The 15,087-nt window shown below is 40.0% G+C and overlaps 1 long non-coding RNA gene across 1 annotated transcript in view; it reads left to right on the top strand.

The window, feature by feature from the left end:
* The window catches only part of LOC126949973 (uncharacterized), a 78,172-nt gene extending 67,952 nt beyond the window's left edge, over positions 1-10,220 (top strand). Inside the window, exons 4-6 of the long non-coding RNA XR_007724006.1 lie at positions 7,307-7,481; positions 7,946-8,153; positions 10,064-10,220. This is a non-coding gene — a long non-coding RNA (uncharacterized LOC126949973). The remainder of the gene's footprint in view (positions 1-7,306; positions 7,482-7,945; positions 8,154-10,063) is intronic.
* The last annotated feature ends 4,867 nt before the right edge of the window (positions 10,221-15,087 follow it).

The raw sequence follows: 15,087 nt of genomic DNA on the forward strand, positions 1-15,087 counted from the left end.
ATTTTTTTTCTACCAAAAAAAAAAAGAGATAAAACCCATCTTTCAAGAGCTGAAGGATCAGCAATCAATTCAAATTTTCACATGAAAATGGCTGAAGGCCTCTGGGAGTCTGTTGATCCAGCAATCATCCAGCTTTAGTTGATTCAGGGACACCTGAGCACTGGAGAGTCAGCCTTTCTCTTTCTTTTCTAAGAGTCCAAGGCTTCGTATGTTCTTCTTTAGCTATTAAGGAAACATGGCTTTTGACTATGTGTGCACTTCCTATGTAGGGGTATTTTGCAGTGTTATTAGAGGCAGAATTTTAAGGAAAATAGACATTTGCAATGAACATCTGTTATAAAGTTAGAAAGAGTCCGATTTAGGTTATCACTAATCCCACACCGCAAAAATATCTGGTTGAATGGTCATTACTAACATTATTCATGGAGATTCAAGCTAAATATAGTTAGTTCATCCTACTAGGACTCATCCTACTAGGACTAGAACCTATCCTTTGCATCTAAATGTTGTAAATAAACCTTTAATAAATAGTTATCAATATAGTATAGAATAGTATATCCAGAATGCAGAAAGATCCTTTCAGGCTATGAGAGCATTTTGAATAAAATTCAGCTATGAGATATGAGATGGAATAAGTAACAACAGCAGCAACATCCACGAAAGCCTCAGACAAACAAATCACTCATGCACGTATTTGTGAAAGTATCTCCTTCCCATACCCCCAACAGAAATTATTATTTAATTAAATGGGCAAAACCTTGAATTAAATTGATCTTATATATTATACTCTATGGCCAAGAAAACCACCTCTGTTTTATGTGGTGGTAAACACACATAAATAACGGAAGTAAGAGAAACAGGATGAATTTATATTTCTAGTTGGTTTGAGAGAGTTTACAAATTGTGTGGGTTTGAAAAATAAATATTTTACAACCACATTTTATGCTATCAGTTTGATATTTCAATATAAATTGAATAAATCCTCAATGTACCTTTTGTTTGCTATTACCTTTTGTAGAATAGTACCAAATAAAGGTTTTCAACAGGGAAGACAACGGATGTCAATCGCACAAAGAGAGACATGATTCTTACATTAAAGTGCCTTGGATAGCAATTAAATCAAGAACAAAGCACTGATATAGAACCCTGAGATTCAAACGTCAGAGAAATGTGAATAATGCACAAAACCATGGTTAAAATGCCAAATTAAAGTTTCTTTGGAATAACATTGTATGTAATGCCAAAATATGACAGGTATTACTGTCATGTGATATTGAGATATCTTGAGGCAATACACTGGGATAAATTCATTTTAACTGAAACCAGATTTTCAAAATTTATAGCTCCTGTAATGTATACAGACAGAATGCTTCTTGTAACACATGATTAAATATACTCCATTTGGCATGATTAAATATACTCCATTTGGAGGGAGAGAAAGACAAGGCTTGGACACTTAGGCACTAAGGGTGGCCCTGTAAAGAAAATAGGGAATCAACAACCCCGAGACCCATATAAGTACCAATGCTTTCTAGGATTATAAACCACTACCTCACACACTCAGACAACTAACTAGTATTTCCATTACTTCCCACTGTCTTCCAACTGTTTCTTTTTATTTCTCCAACTAGTGTTGGGCAAAGTAAAAGTTGAATACCCAAGCAGGCTTTCTTCCATTGCCACTAAGTCCCCACAAAGTTGCCTGAAGGATGTCCTAATATATATGACTAGAAGAGGGAGCAAGAGGCTTGGAGGGACAACTATGGTCAATGATGATATGACAGTCACTGGGGACACAGAGATGGTCAAGGCAGAGTTCTCGTCTTTAAATTTTCCATAATGAGTTGAGAAGACAAATATGTTAGCAAATAATTGTAACCACACTATGTTGGTCATGATAAAACAGATTTGTACAAAATAGGGGTATACGGGATGGGGAAGGAGTAGGGTGGAGGTGAGTGGTGGGGAAGGCACAGGTAGAGCCCAGAGAGAGGTATCTCTTGAGCTGAATCCCTAAGGCTGAGCAGGAGTTCTCTAAGCAGAGAGGGGAGAAAAGGCCTTCTGAGTAGCAAGCATACGCCAAGACCTGGAGATGTTTAACAGATCAGAGTACAGGTGCGATGCTGGGAAAACCGGTGAGGGGACTGGAGAAAATGCACAGGACTCAAAAGGCTGAGGGTCACAGGCTCAGAATTTAGATGTTGTCCTATAGGCCAGAGGGACAAATATAAGGGCTCTAAACAGAAGCGTAAAATTATTCAATTTGCTCTTTGGAAAGACCATTCTCTCTGCCTCATTGAGAGCTGATTGAAGAAAAACTAAGGGAACAATGACTAATTGGGAAGTCATTGCCAGAAACCAGGATTTGAACTAGGACAGAGGTGTGGTAGAGAAAGGTGTCAAGATAACTACCAAATTTCAGGCTTGAGTCACCAGCAGTTTATCACTAGGATAGGGAATACAGGTTTGGGAAGATAATCATTTGAGTTTTGGGCATGCTACATTTGTGGTCCTGGATGATAGCTTGGTTGACAGATGATAGTGTAGAATATGGATAGAGGGAGGCTCAACTTGGCATTGACCTTACAGGCAGAGGGATATTCATCCAGATTGACTGGCAAGTACCTCTCTGGAAAATGGTTATCTCCTGTATACAAAGCCCAGGAGAATGGGCAGCTTTCCTCCCTTCTACTGTGTGGCTAGTGTCACCCCTCTACCCCAGCACTACAATGGATGTGTAATTTAAAAGAAAAATAGCTTGTGGGCGTTAGTGGAGTGCCAGTCACTCTCAACCTCATGTTAAATAGAGTAATAAATAGCTGAGTTCATCTTAAATTTGGAGGAAGTGGGAGGAACTAGTTTTGGGATATGGGAGAAGCTGCAATTACTGGATAGTGGCAACTAGACAGCCAGGGGTGCATGACACCACCCAAATTAGGGGGTTAGAATAAGGGAATGCCAACTGTCAGGAAGAATAAGTCTGGACAGAGAGGTGAGAGGGTCCCAATTATAGCGCTTTGGAGTTTTGTCCCTAGAGGGTCCTGTTTACTGCATTGCTAATAATCCCCCACAGCTGGAGCATAACACTCGTGTACCAAGTACTTTTAATTTAAAGTAGATATGACCATATCTGTGAGTCCATTTTACAGATGAAAAATCTGAAGCTTGGACAGTTGAATAACTTGCTAAGTGGCATAGCCAGATCTTTCTGCCTACAAAGTCCACAATACTCTTTGTTCTGTATCATATTGGATCCTGAGAGGACAGAGTAAGAAAATTAATAGGATATGTGAAAGTGTTAAAGTAAGAAGAATGAGTAACATTATTAAAATGTGTTTGATAGATACAGGTCCTTGGAAAAGATGTCGCCATTACTTCTCATTGCAGTTCCTGTGTTCAAGCCTCTTCCTAGATCCTCAGATCTCTCACAGCATCCTAAGAATTGCATTTGAGATAAGGCAAATCTGAAAATAATAATTTTACTTCTTCGAGATATCAGTCACTGGTTATTAGCATTCCATCTAGTGGCTTTGCTTCTCAAATTTATCTACCATGGAACATATTGGCAGTGGGAACATGTTGTTGACAGTGCAATGTTATAGAGAATATAGAGTGAAGGCTTATCATTTTCAATGTCCTTAAATTTCATGATCTCACATCAATCCTACAAGATGACAGATTTCAGAGTTAAGGAAATGGAGGATCAGAGAGGTTAAGTGACTTGCTTAGACCTACACATCTAGTAAGAGTTGGTGCCAGTACTAGAAATAGAAGTCTTCTGACTTATTGGCAATATGCTTTCTGAGATATCACACAGGCAGGGTGTGGAGAGATTGAGAGAGAGATGAGGGGATGGGAGGGAGAGGATATATAATAGAGAAAAGGATTGCAAAGCAAAAGCTAATAAAAATCCAGGGAACAAGGAATCAACAACTTCTTTGCTTTCAAATTTTTTGCCCACTGTTTTCAAAGATTTTTAGACTCTCAAGATTTCAGTGAAGAGCCACTTGAGGTAGCCACACAGGCTGTCACTAAAGGGTCCTGGAGATGGGGAGTTAATGGACCCCAGAAGTCTACTGCTGCTGCAGTCATGCACAGCATCAGAGCTACAATTTCCATGCTGGTAATGAGCTGAGCATGCCCCATGGTCTGAAACAGACCCACGGTAAGATGCTACTTGATGCACATAATAGCAACTGTGAACAGCATACCAGTGGGGCTGACTCTGAGCCTGGGATCCACTGTGGCACAAGTATTGCTAATGAGATTTAAATATTCCCCTTGAGGGTCACTGTAGATAGGGCACAGGACATGGGGAGAACTGTTGCCCCTTGGATGGCAGTTCCTTTTACTAATTGGCTTTAGTGGGTGTCGGTCAATGTGCCTTACTTTTCAAAGAGCGATGTTGAATCTCTATCAAGTAATACGGCCAGGAGATCCTTCCAGTCTCTCCTGCAGCAGTTCAACAATTCTCAGGAAATATTTATTTCTGCTTATTAATAATGTCGACCAAGGATTAAGCATTCTTATTTCTGGGCTTTTTCTCTCCCTTGAGTTGTCTCTTTGGACAGGGAGCAGAGATGGCACCCAGGCATACCTACAAAACTTAATTGCTCCTTTCCCCTGGTTGTCTTGCCTGCCACTGCTATTGAAGCCAGTCTAATTAGTTTCTTCCAGAAATATCCGTCCAAATCTGTACTAGTCAAATCAAAATATCTTTATAATATAGCTTTCAAGGTACAGGGAGAGCATTGATCCTAATATCTGTTTCCCCTTGAATGCCATGATGGAAAAAAAAAATCTGTTCCAGGCAAATATCCCCCCAAAAAGAGCATGTCAAAGTATTAAATGCATCAGTGATAGCAAAATAGTTAAAACCCTGCAGTTGCAGCAGACTCAGGGTCATTACTTTTGATGAATATTTTCCTTTTTTTAAGAGGCATAGCTAATATAAGTAAGTAGACCAAGGAGGATATTTAAAATATATCCATAGATTGCCTTTTGTTAAGATCTTTAACCCTGGAAAATCATGTCCATAATCGTAGCTCATTATCTTAATTAGATCTGTCCTACATTATCTCACAATTTATTCTCATTACTTCATAGGTGATCAGCCTTTTGAAAAGGATGTGAGCAGAATTTGCTGATTTTTATTGTGATAGTGTCTGTCTTCTCTTTCAAACTCTATTTAGATCTTTTGGGTATAATAATGGTGATGCTATATTTAATTAAAAATTACATTAGAAAGATATTAATATTCATTCTACTGAATGAACACAGGATTAACTCAAGAATTAAAATCTCTATAATGGCTAATGAGGTGGACTATGCTGGGATGCCCATAAAAACAGAGATGAATCATAAAAATGGCTAAAAGTCTGAAGCTTTTCGTCCTATTGTCATGCTGTTTGTATGGAAAGCAGGGCTCACTGCTCACAAGTCACTTGAACATATGCTTGCCCCCAAGAGAGTGATGGTACCTGATGTTCAAGTTGCAGCTTCTTAGGATCAAGATTGTGTTGTCAGGAAGTTGTACCTTCTCTCTTCCTCTAACACTCTCACTCGGGTTAAAAACATGAGGAATAGCTGTTTTAATACCTTGTCAGTTAACATGGGTTTATATCTTTTGAGGTAGGAAATAGATACCACACTTTCAGTTTTCTGGTTTGTAATACAGCTTGTAATATAGGAGAAAAAATACAATTGAAGAAGGCAGAATTTGGCTATTGATACAAAATAGGAAGGGAAAATTGCAAGATTAAAATTATTAGCAACTATGTGTGGGGCAGTTATCTCTAGATGAGACATCACTGGGCAAATGCTGACACCTTCTGGGGCAACTTGGTTTAGAGAGAGAAACAGTCTCATGGCAGGGCAGATAATTAGGATTATGGAAGTTCACTGCCAGGAAACATGCTCATGGGCAGCTTGCTCACGGCCGAAGAGAGTTCAAAGTAGAGCAGGGCAGGGCCTAATGAGGAAACCATAGCTGAAAGGCCAACGGGCTTGGTTGGCTATAGTTGATGAGTTTCTAGATAATCATTTTGTAGCAAATGTGGACAAAATATGGAGTACAAAATCAAATTTTGTTCTGTCCAAAGAGTATCCTTGGAAGAGAGGTAAAGTGTGGTGGAAAGAACTCTAAGCTGAATCAAAGAAATTTGTAGTCCTCCTTCATTTATAAGCCATTAATCAAATTGCTTAACCACTTTGGGCCTCAAATTCTCTATCTCTGAAATTAGAAGGTTGAAGTAGAGCATGATCACTAAGATCCTTACAGCTCTAGAGTTCTAGGAAACTTATGGAGAAGGTAACCAAGTTTATCCCACACGAACAGTATTGCAATAAAAGTAAAAATACCAGGTATGGTAGATTGAACGTAACAAGGCCCCAGGCATTGCCCTCTTAGAATCTGCCTCCCATGCAATTGACTATGCAGCTTTTCCCACAGAGGTGGAGTCTACATTTGAATCTGGGTGGCCTTGTTACTTGCTTTGGCCTATGGAATGGGATGCAAGTAATGGTGGTCCAGGTCCAAGTTTAGGCCTCCAAAAGTCTTGCTCTTTTGCTGTTTCTCTGACCCCTGTCTCCACTGACAGGACAAACCTGAATTAATTTGCTGGAGTAATGAGACATGTAGAAGAAAACTGTGTCATTTCAGTCAAGGCTACCTCATTCAGCAAACCTCAAGCTGGTCTGTTAGCTGATCACAGACACATGAGTGAGCGCAGATGAGATAATCCAAGCCCAGCCTAGATTACCAGAGCTGCCCAATCTACCCAGACTTATGAGAAATAAGAAATGTTCCTTGTAATAAACCCATAAGTTTCAGGGGTTTTCATATGATAAAAGTTAACTGATATGTAAGGTCCACTTGTTCACTTAATAATTCAGTACCCAGTAAAATTCTCTCTCTCTCTCTCCCTGACTGTGACTATTTTTCAGGGTCCTTAGGAAATATTTCCTAAGTATTCGTGAAAAGTCTTACTTGCCAAATAGCACCCACAGGGTCCTACTGCCACTTCTGCTGGGTGCTGTTGATTCAATTGGGCATGTTGATACCCTATTGGTGGCAGCTGTTGCTTCTACCTTTTTCTGCTTTGCACTAGGGAATCAACAACAAGTGCTTCAAGATGCCAAGGCTTTTCTTGAAAAGAGGGTAGTGAAATTGCAGAAATGCCTTGCTCCTCATTTTTTGCTGTTCTCTGTTACACGGTTACTAAAGCTATGTCAATATGCCTAATGTCTTAAGGAAGTTTACATTAAATACATTTTAGGTTTTACTTATGGTTCTTTGTTTCTCCAGGACCCTGGGCCAGGGAAAGAAATGAACGAAGATGCCACATTATGCCCAGAACTACTTCTCTCATTCAATAATAAAGGCCTTGTTGTTGGGTCAACTTTTGTTATGCTCAACTCTTTCCTTCCTGAGGATAGGCTCTTTCTCAGGAGGCTCTTATACTCCCAATAAATGCACTGCTGTAAGTTTGCCATATCATTATGTAACACATACCTGGATGTGTTCGAACTCTGGCTGAGGGTGAAGCTATGATGTCCCATTGCAATTGTTTTGAAATCTTCCTCCTATATCCAGAGAGAGGGGCACTAAGAGCCCAGAGATAGGTAGTTAAACATAACCTACATATCAGCTGCTCTTCATTGCAAAATGTCTGTGTTTGCACATAATACCTTAACATTTTCAGCTTCAGCTCACTTCAACCTAGACATTTATGGGATCTTTTCAAACCTATCCTTCTCCATTTATTCACACCACAAAATTTAGTGATCAGCATAGACCCTGATAAAACTTTTGTAGGGAGAATGAGGATGGGGCTTTTATTGCACAATATAAATATTAATCTAACTTCAGCTATGCTGGGATAATAAATAAACCCTCAGATCCTAATGACTTTGTATAAATAATAAGTATTTCTCTCTCATGCAGAATCTGATGAAGCTCTATTTTGTAGCTATGCCATCTGGATCACATAGTCTCCAAGGTGAGTAGAGCAGAGGAAGACAAAGAGCAGGGCAAGATTGAGGTGGAAGTTACATGTCCTTTGCACTTACTTTCTGCTGGCCTCATCTGGTCGCATGATCCCACTCAGATAGGTGCATGGGGGCTTGGAAAATTAGAAAAACGTGAATATTTGGTAGGCACTTACAATCTCTGCCAGCATCTGCCCTTCTAATCAGCAAATTTTCAATTACTTTTTTCTTCACCCACATAAGACATCTTAATCCAGCCTCAGGGGAGACATCCTGATGTCCAATCTAGTGACTACATCAAGCTTAATGGGATTCATGGGCCTCTCTGTCATGTCTGCATGAGGCTCTTCTTGATCAGGTGACCTATGAACTGAAAGAAAGAATATATCGTTGTCCTCTACTGTCTATACCACCGCATATAGAGTGGTGGAAAGGAACAGAGTAACCATGGTATACATTCCTATTTGAAACGGGATGATTAGAGACACACAACAATGATAACATCTCACTGGTCAGACATGGTGAAAGTTCCCTTATGCAGGGGATGGTAGTAAGTGTTCCTTAGTTAGGCCTTGGTTCTGGTCCTCGAGAGGCATTCTTTTATCCATTGTCCTCTATGGCTGAAAGCTGTGCCCTCCAAGATATTCTTTCTTTTCCGTTACTCTCTTCCACCACCTCTGAAGTGGGTGAGGGGGAATATGTCCTCCTTGGGGGCTGCACAGTTTTCTCAGTAAACTTCTTTCCCACGGAACATTGGCAGCTTAAGGGTTATAAGTCTCAAAATGTCAGTGGCTTTTTTTAGTCCAGCCTCATGATTTATTTAACAATGCAATTCCCTCAAACACACAGTAGGCTTCTGATCTATTTGCTTTAAATAACTTTCATGTGGTAGTAACCACACCTAAAGTTCTTTTCTAGGCATAATTCTAAAATCTGCTTTGTTTCGTTGCTTTCTCGCTTCTGTGCATTTCTCTCTCTTCTATATGGGGGCTGTGTTGAAGATGTCTGACTAATAGGTAGAACGTTCACACACTTAATCTGTTTATACACTTAATCTGATCCTCGTCCTAAGTCATTTCATCCAATGGGGACATTTCACTGTGATTTTGTGGCAGTCTTTTGAGATGCCAAGTCTTACTGTTTAAAGTCTAGAAGTAGTCACTTTTCCAACTTGCAAACTTCAAAATTTCTGAACGATTTTTATCCCTTTCATTTCTGTTTGCAAGTCAGCCAGGGTTTTCCTGAGCTTATGTCATTATTGCAGTCCTCTGCCAAATACAGCCAACGTTCACTTTCAATATTGTTTCCCTAAGTCATTGGGCTCAGAAGCCGCATGGTCTGCCTCCCAAATTACCACAGGATTTTAATTTTTGCCAAATGATTTCCTACTGCTTAAAACGAATTGCCATTTTTTCCAGCCTCCAACATTGGATTTTTCACTGCCCTCTGCCTAATTGCTAAGTCATTGCTACACATTTTAGGTTTCTTTGTGATGGCCTCTTATCACTGATAAAAATTCTGAATTTGTTAGGATAGGCTAGAATATGCTGTGAAAACAAATTTCCCATTTCAATTCACTTGCTAAACAATGAAATTATCTTTTTTGTTCACACGAAATCTCCCGGTTCCTGTTTGATTTCACTTTGGTCTGTGGTTGTGAGTATTGGAGAAGTATAAATTGTGGGGCAAATGGAAAGGAAGTTCAAGATGACATTTTGCTTAGCAAACTTGGAGTATATGTTGGTATTATTGCTTAGGTATGGTATATTTATTTGTATGTTTACATAGCGTGACTGCCTAATGGCTTTAAAAAAATCTATAGTGCATGGTTCACTGGTTCCCCTCCACAGAGAAGAACAATGAGTAAGAATAGAAATAGGAATATATTTTATCAGATGAACCAAGGTGAAAATTAGCAAAAAAATCTGTGACAGTACATATATAAAATAAAATTTCCCCTTAAGTTATAATCATGTTTATACTTTTTGCATATGTAACTAAATGAATGTGTACTTTGTTCTAGTGGCTTATTGGTGGAAAATAAACACAGATGTTTTTGTTTTATATTTTACAGCAATGCTTTCAGTAACCTGGAGAGGTACACATGGCTGGTATAACCATTATCTTCATATAATGGTGTGAAAACACCTACCACAGGTCCTGGCACATTGAGGGTCTTGAATAAATTCTGTCAGATGAGTAGACAAGTGCACAAAAGTTTGAAGGAGTGAATGAGGCAGGTTAAATGACCAGTTCTAGACTGGTTACTAAGTGACACAGCCTAACTGAGTTTTCTAATGTTCCACTGACCCTGCCTCCAAGCAGCTTCAGAATGCAGCTTACATTTCTGCTATAAATATTTTCTTTAGAGTTTTGCTGATGAATTGAAGTTTCATAACAAGAAGAAAGCAGATGGCTTTTGGGAGGGGCTCATACTTGCTCTTTTAACTGTGTTTCTGTTTTGCTTGTTTATGCAGAGTGTGCACAAAGGTTGCCAGAACCTTAATTTCAAACTGCATCATTTAATAAAATACAATAAGGAGAATTAAGAAGAAAGGCTGCAGGGGAACATCCTGCTTATTACCTCTGTAATGAGAGGACTATTTTTTCTCCCATCAGTTGCCAATGATGAGGTTTTTTGTTTCCTTTCGTGCGGGCACAATTGTGATATTCAATGAGAGGAGTGCGAAGTGCCACTTTACAGCCAAACATTCAATTCCTCCTAATTCACAAGGGAGAGAAGGATCAAGTTGTGCAGCTGGGAGGTGATGTTTCTTCCCAGCAGCTGTCATTGAGGAGACACGTGCAAACCATAGAAGTCATTTGTCACAAGAACCCCATCCAGAATTTGCTATGTGCGTCTCACTTGCTAACGTGACATGAAATACTGAAGCTTTCAAAATCAAGTACAGAGACTTTGTTGTGTTGACATGGGCAAAATGAAATGAAGAGCTGAGGCAATTATGTGGATAAATCAGGCCAAAAATATCCAACCATTGAGAGGAAAAACTTCCTTTGGCTCAAATTATTCAGAGCGACTGTCCATGTTCATCAATTTATCAGGATAATGAATTTTATCCTATACTTTACTTTGTCACTATAGATATATCTTTTGTCTATGAATTTGAATGACTTTGTGATATTTTACTTCACTGAAAATTATAATAGGAGTTGAATGAGCAAGCACTATGTTAAAAGGTTGCTACTGCAGCTATCATAACAGTCCAAGAGAACTTAAGACCCATTATTCATAGCTAGCAGATATGGTTATTGGAATGGGGGTAGAGAGGGAGACATGAAATCTGTTGAGAATCAAATGCTTGTAACTAATCTGTCTTTCCCATTTAGCATCCTATTATCCAAAAATATCTTGGTCTGTATCTCCTGGCTGGTTTCCTGGTCATTTGACAACTGGTTAAATGAGCCTGAAAATTTCATCAGGTTTCATATAAAGAATAATATATTATAGTTATATACATATAAATGTATATCTTTGTGTATTTTTAATATCCCTTATTTATCTACAAAGAGATGAATGTTTGAAATATGTGACGGATAAGCAAGGTCAATTCTTGTGTCTGCTCATGCATTGGCATTGAACTTTCTGCTTGGAGTCCTTAGCATATCCTACACTTGAGCCATTCTTCTTGTTTCTTCATGCTTCCAGAGCCACTAGAATCACAGGCAAAAGAGCAGGAGCTTCTCCCTGGGGCAAAGGGAGAACCTCTGAGCACCCAGCTACATTACCCTGGGTGGTCTGGTCCTGTCAGAGTCTCTTAAACATTAGAGACAACTCACCATTTGGAAGTTACAAATCATGAAAGTGCTCACTGAAGCAAATGATACCACATAAGAAATAAATGCCTAATGTTGATGAACATTTTAATCTTTATTATAAAATTATAACATAAAGAAGAATCCTGAAGAATGACCATAAGGCTTTTGTCACAATAGCACTGTAATGGAAATATAGGTGTGTTTTCTTTTTTCCTTTTTTTGAGACGGGGTCTTGCTTTGTCACCCAGAGTGGCGTGCAATGGAGCTATCATGGCTCACTGAAGCCTCGACCTCCTGGGCTCAAGCAATCCTCCCACCTCAGCCTATTGGGCGGCTGGGAGGCATGCATAACCACATCCAGCTAATTTTTTGTAGAAATAGGGTTTCTCCATGTATTGCTCAGGCTGGTCTCAAACTCCTCGGCTCAAGTGATTCTCCCACCTTAGCCTCCCAAAGTGCTGGGATTATAAGCATGAGCCACCACACCTGGCCTACGTGTGTGTTTTATGATTAAACAAGAAATACATACAATTATCAGGACAGAACAAAATAAAGAGAAAAATACAAATTACCTGTAATTCAACTATCCACAGATAATTATTTTTTATGGACTGAATAGTGTTCTCCAAAATTCATATGTTGAAGCCCTAGCCCCTAATATTATTAATATGGTTTGGCTGGGTCCCCACCCAAATCTTATATTGAATTGTAACTCCCACAATTCCCATGTGTCATGGGAGGAAACTAATGGGAGGTACTTGAATCATGGGAGCAGGTCTTTCCCATGCTGTTCTTGTGATAGTGAATAAGTCTCATGAGATCTGATGGCTTTGAAAATGGGAGTTTTCCTGTATAAGCTCTCTCTCTCTTTGCCTGCTACCATCCATGTAAGACATGACTTTTTCCTCCTTGCCTTCCACTATGATTGTGAGGCCTCCCCAGCCATGTGGAACTGTAAGTCCATTAAATGTCTTTCTTTTGTAAATTGCCCAGTCTCAGGTATGTCTGTATCAGCAGCGTGAAAATGAATTAACACAGTAAATTGGTACCAGTAGAGTGGGGTGCTGCTGTAGATACCCAAAAATGTGAAAACGACTTTGGAACTGGGCAACAGACAGGGGTGGAACAGTTTGGAGGGCTCAGAAGAAGACAGGAAAATGTGGGAAAGTTTGGAACTTCCTAGAGACTTGTTGAATGACTTTGCCCAAAATGCTGATAGCGATATGGACCACGAAGTCCAGCTTGAGATGGCTTCAGATGGAGATGAGGAACTTATTGGGAACTGGAGCAAAGGTGACTCTTGTTATGTTTTAGCAGCATTTTGCCCCCATCCTAGAGATTTGTGGAACTTTGAACTTGAGATAGATAATTTAGGGTATCTGGAAGAAGAAATTTCTAAGCAGCAAGGCATTCTAGAGGTGACTTGGGTCACCACTTGGGTGCTGTTAAAGGCATTCAGTTTTAAAAGGGAAGGGGAGAATAAAAGTTCAGAAAACTTGCAGCCTGACAATGTGATAGAAAAGAAAATCCCATTTTCTGAGGAGAAATTCAAGCTGGCTGCAGAAATTTGCATAAGTAATGAGGAGCCGAATGTTAATCCCCAAGACAAAGGGGAAAATGTCTCCAGGGTATGTCAGAAGTCTTCACAGCAGTCCCTCTCATCACAGACCCAGAGGCTGAGGAGGAAAAAGTGGTTTTGTGGGCCAGGCCCAGGTTCCTCACTGTATGCAGTCTAGGGACTTGGTGTCCTGCATCCCAGTTGCTCCAGCCAGGACTAAATGGGGCCAAGGTACGGCACAGACTGTTGCTTCAGAGGGTACAAGCCCCCAGCCTTGGCAGCTTCCATGTGGTGTTGAGCTTGCTGGTGCATAGAAGTCAAGAATTGAAGTTTGGGAACCTCCACTTAGATTTCAGAGGATGTATAGAAATGCCTGGATGCCCAGGCAGAAGTTTGCTGCAGGGGCAGGGCCCTCGTGGAGAACCCCTATGAAGGCAATGCAAAAGGGAAATGTGGAGTTGGAGTCCCCACACAGAGTCTCTACTGAGACACCACCTAGTGGAACTGTGAGAAGAGGGCCATCACTGTCCTCCAGAACCCAGAATTTTAGATCCACCAACAGCTTACACCGTTTGCCCAGAAAAGCCACAGACACTCTATGCTAGCCTGTAAAAGCAGCTGGGAGGGAGTCTGTACCCGTCAAAGCCTGGATGCGAGACACAGAGTTAAAGGAGATCATTTTGAAGCTTTAAGATTTGACTGCCCCACAGGATTTCAGACTTGCATGGGGCTTGTAGCCCCTTTGTTTTAGCCGATTTCTCCCATTTGGAATGGCTGTATTTACCCAATGCCTGTACCCCCATTGTATCTAGGAAGTAACTAATTTGCTTTTGATTTTACAGACTCATAGACTGAAGGGACTTGCTTTGTCTGAGATGGTGGACTTTTGAGTTAATGCTGAAATGAGTTATGACTTTGGGGGAATGTTGGAAAGGCATAATTGGATTTGAAATGTGAGGACATGAGATTTGGAAGGGGCCAGGGGTGGAATGATATGGTTTGGCTGTGTCCCCACCCAAATCTTATCTCTAATTGTAACTTCCACAACTCCCATGTATCATGGGAGGAAACAGTGGGAGGTAATTGAATCACAGGCGTGGGTCTTTCCCATATTGTTCTTGTGATAGTGAATAAGTCTCATGAGCTCTGAAGGCTCTAAAAATGAGAGTTTCCCTGCACAAGCTTTCTCTCTCTTTGCTTGCTGCCATCCACGTAAGACATGATTTGCTCCTCTTTGTCTTCCAACATGATTGTGAGGCTCCCTAGCCATGTGGAACTGAAAGTCCAATTAAACCTCTTTCTTTTGTAAATTGCCTAAATGAGTATGTCTTTATCAGCAGCATGAAAATGGACTAATACAGTGATAGTATTTGAAAAGGGGCCTTTGGGAGGTAAACAAGGTTAAACAAGGTCATAAGGACCCTAATCCAATAGGATTTGTGCCCTTATGAAAACAGGGAGAGACAAACCAGAGCTCATTGGCTATCTCTTCCATGTGGGGACACACAAAGAAGGTGGCCATCTACAAGACAGAAAGGTGATCATGCTGGCACCTTGACCTTGAACTTCTAGCCTTTGGAACTGTGAAAATAAATTTCTGTTTTTTAAACCACCCAGTCTATGGTATTTTGTTATGGTAGTCCAAGCAGACTAACACACCACTGTTAATATTTTTACATCCTTTTATATTTTAATATTATTCTATACTAAAATATACATCCATCCATCAACACATCCATCCTTATGTACATATAAAGATGGCA

Source organism: Macaca thibetana, chromosome 3, assembly GCF_024542745.1.
Source record: "Macaca thibetana thibetana isolate TM-01 chromosome 3, ASM2454274v1, whole genome shotgun sequence".
Lineage (NCBI taxonomy): Eukaryota > Metazoa > Chordata > Mammalia > Primates > Cercopithecidae > Macaca > Macaca thibetana.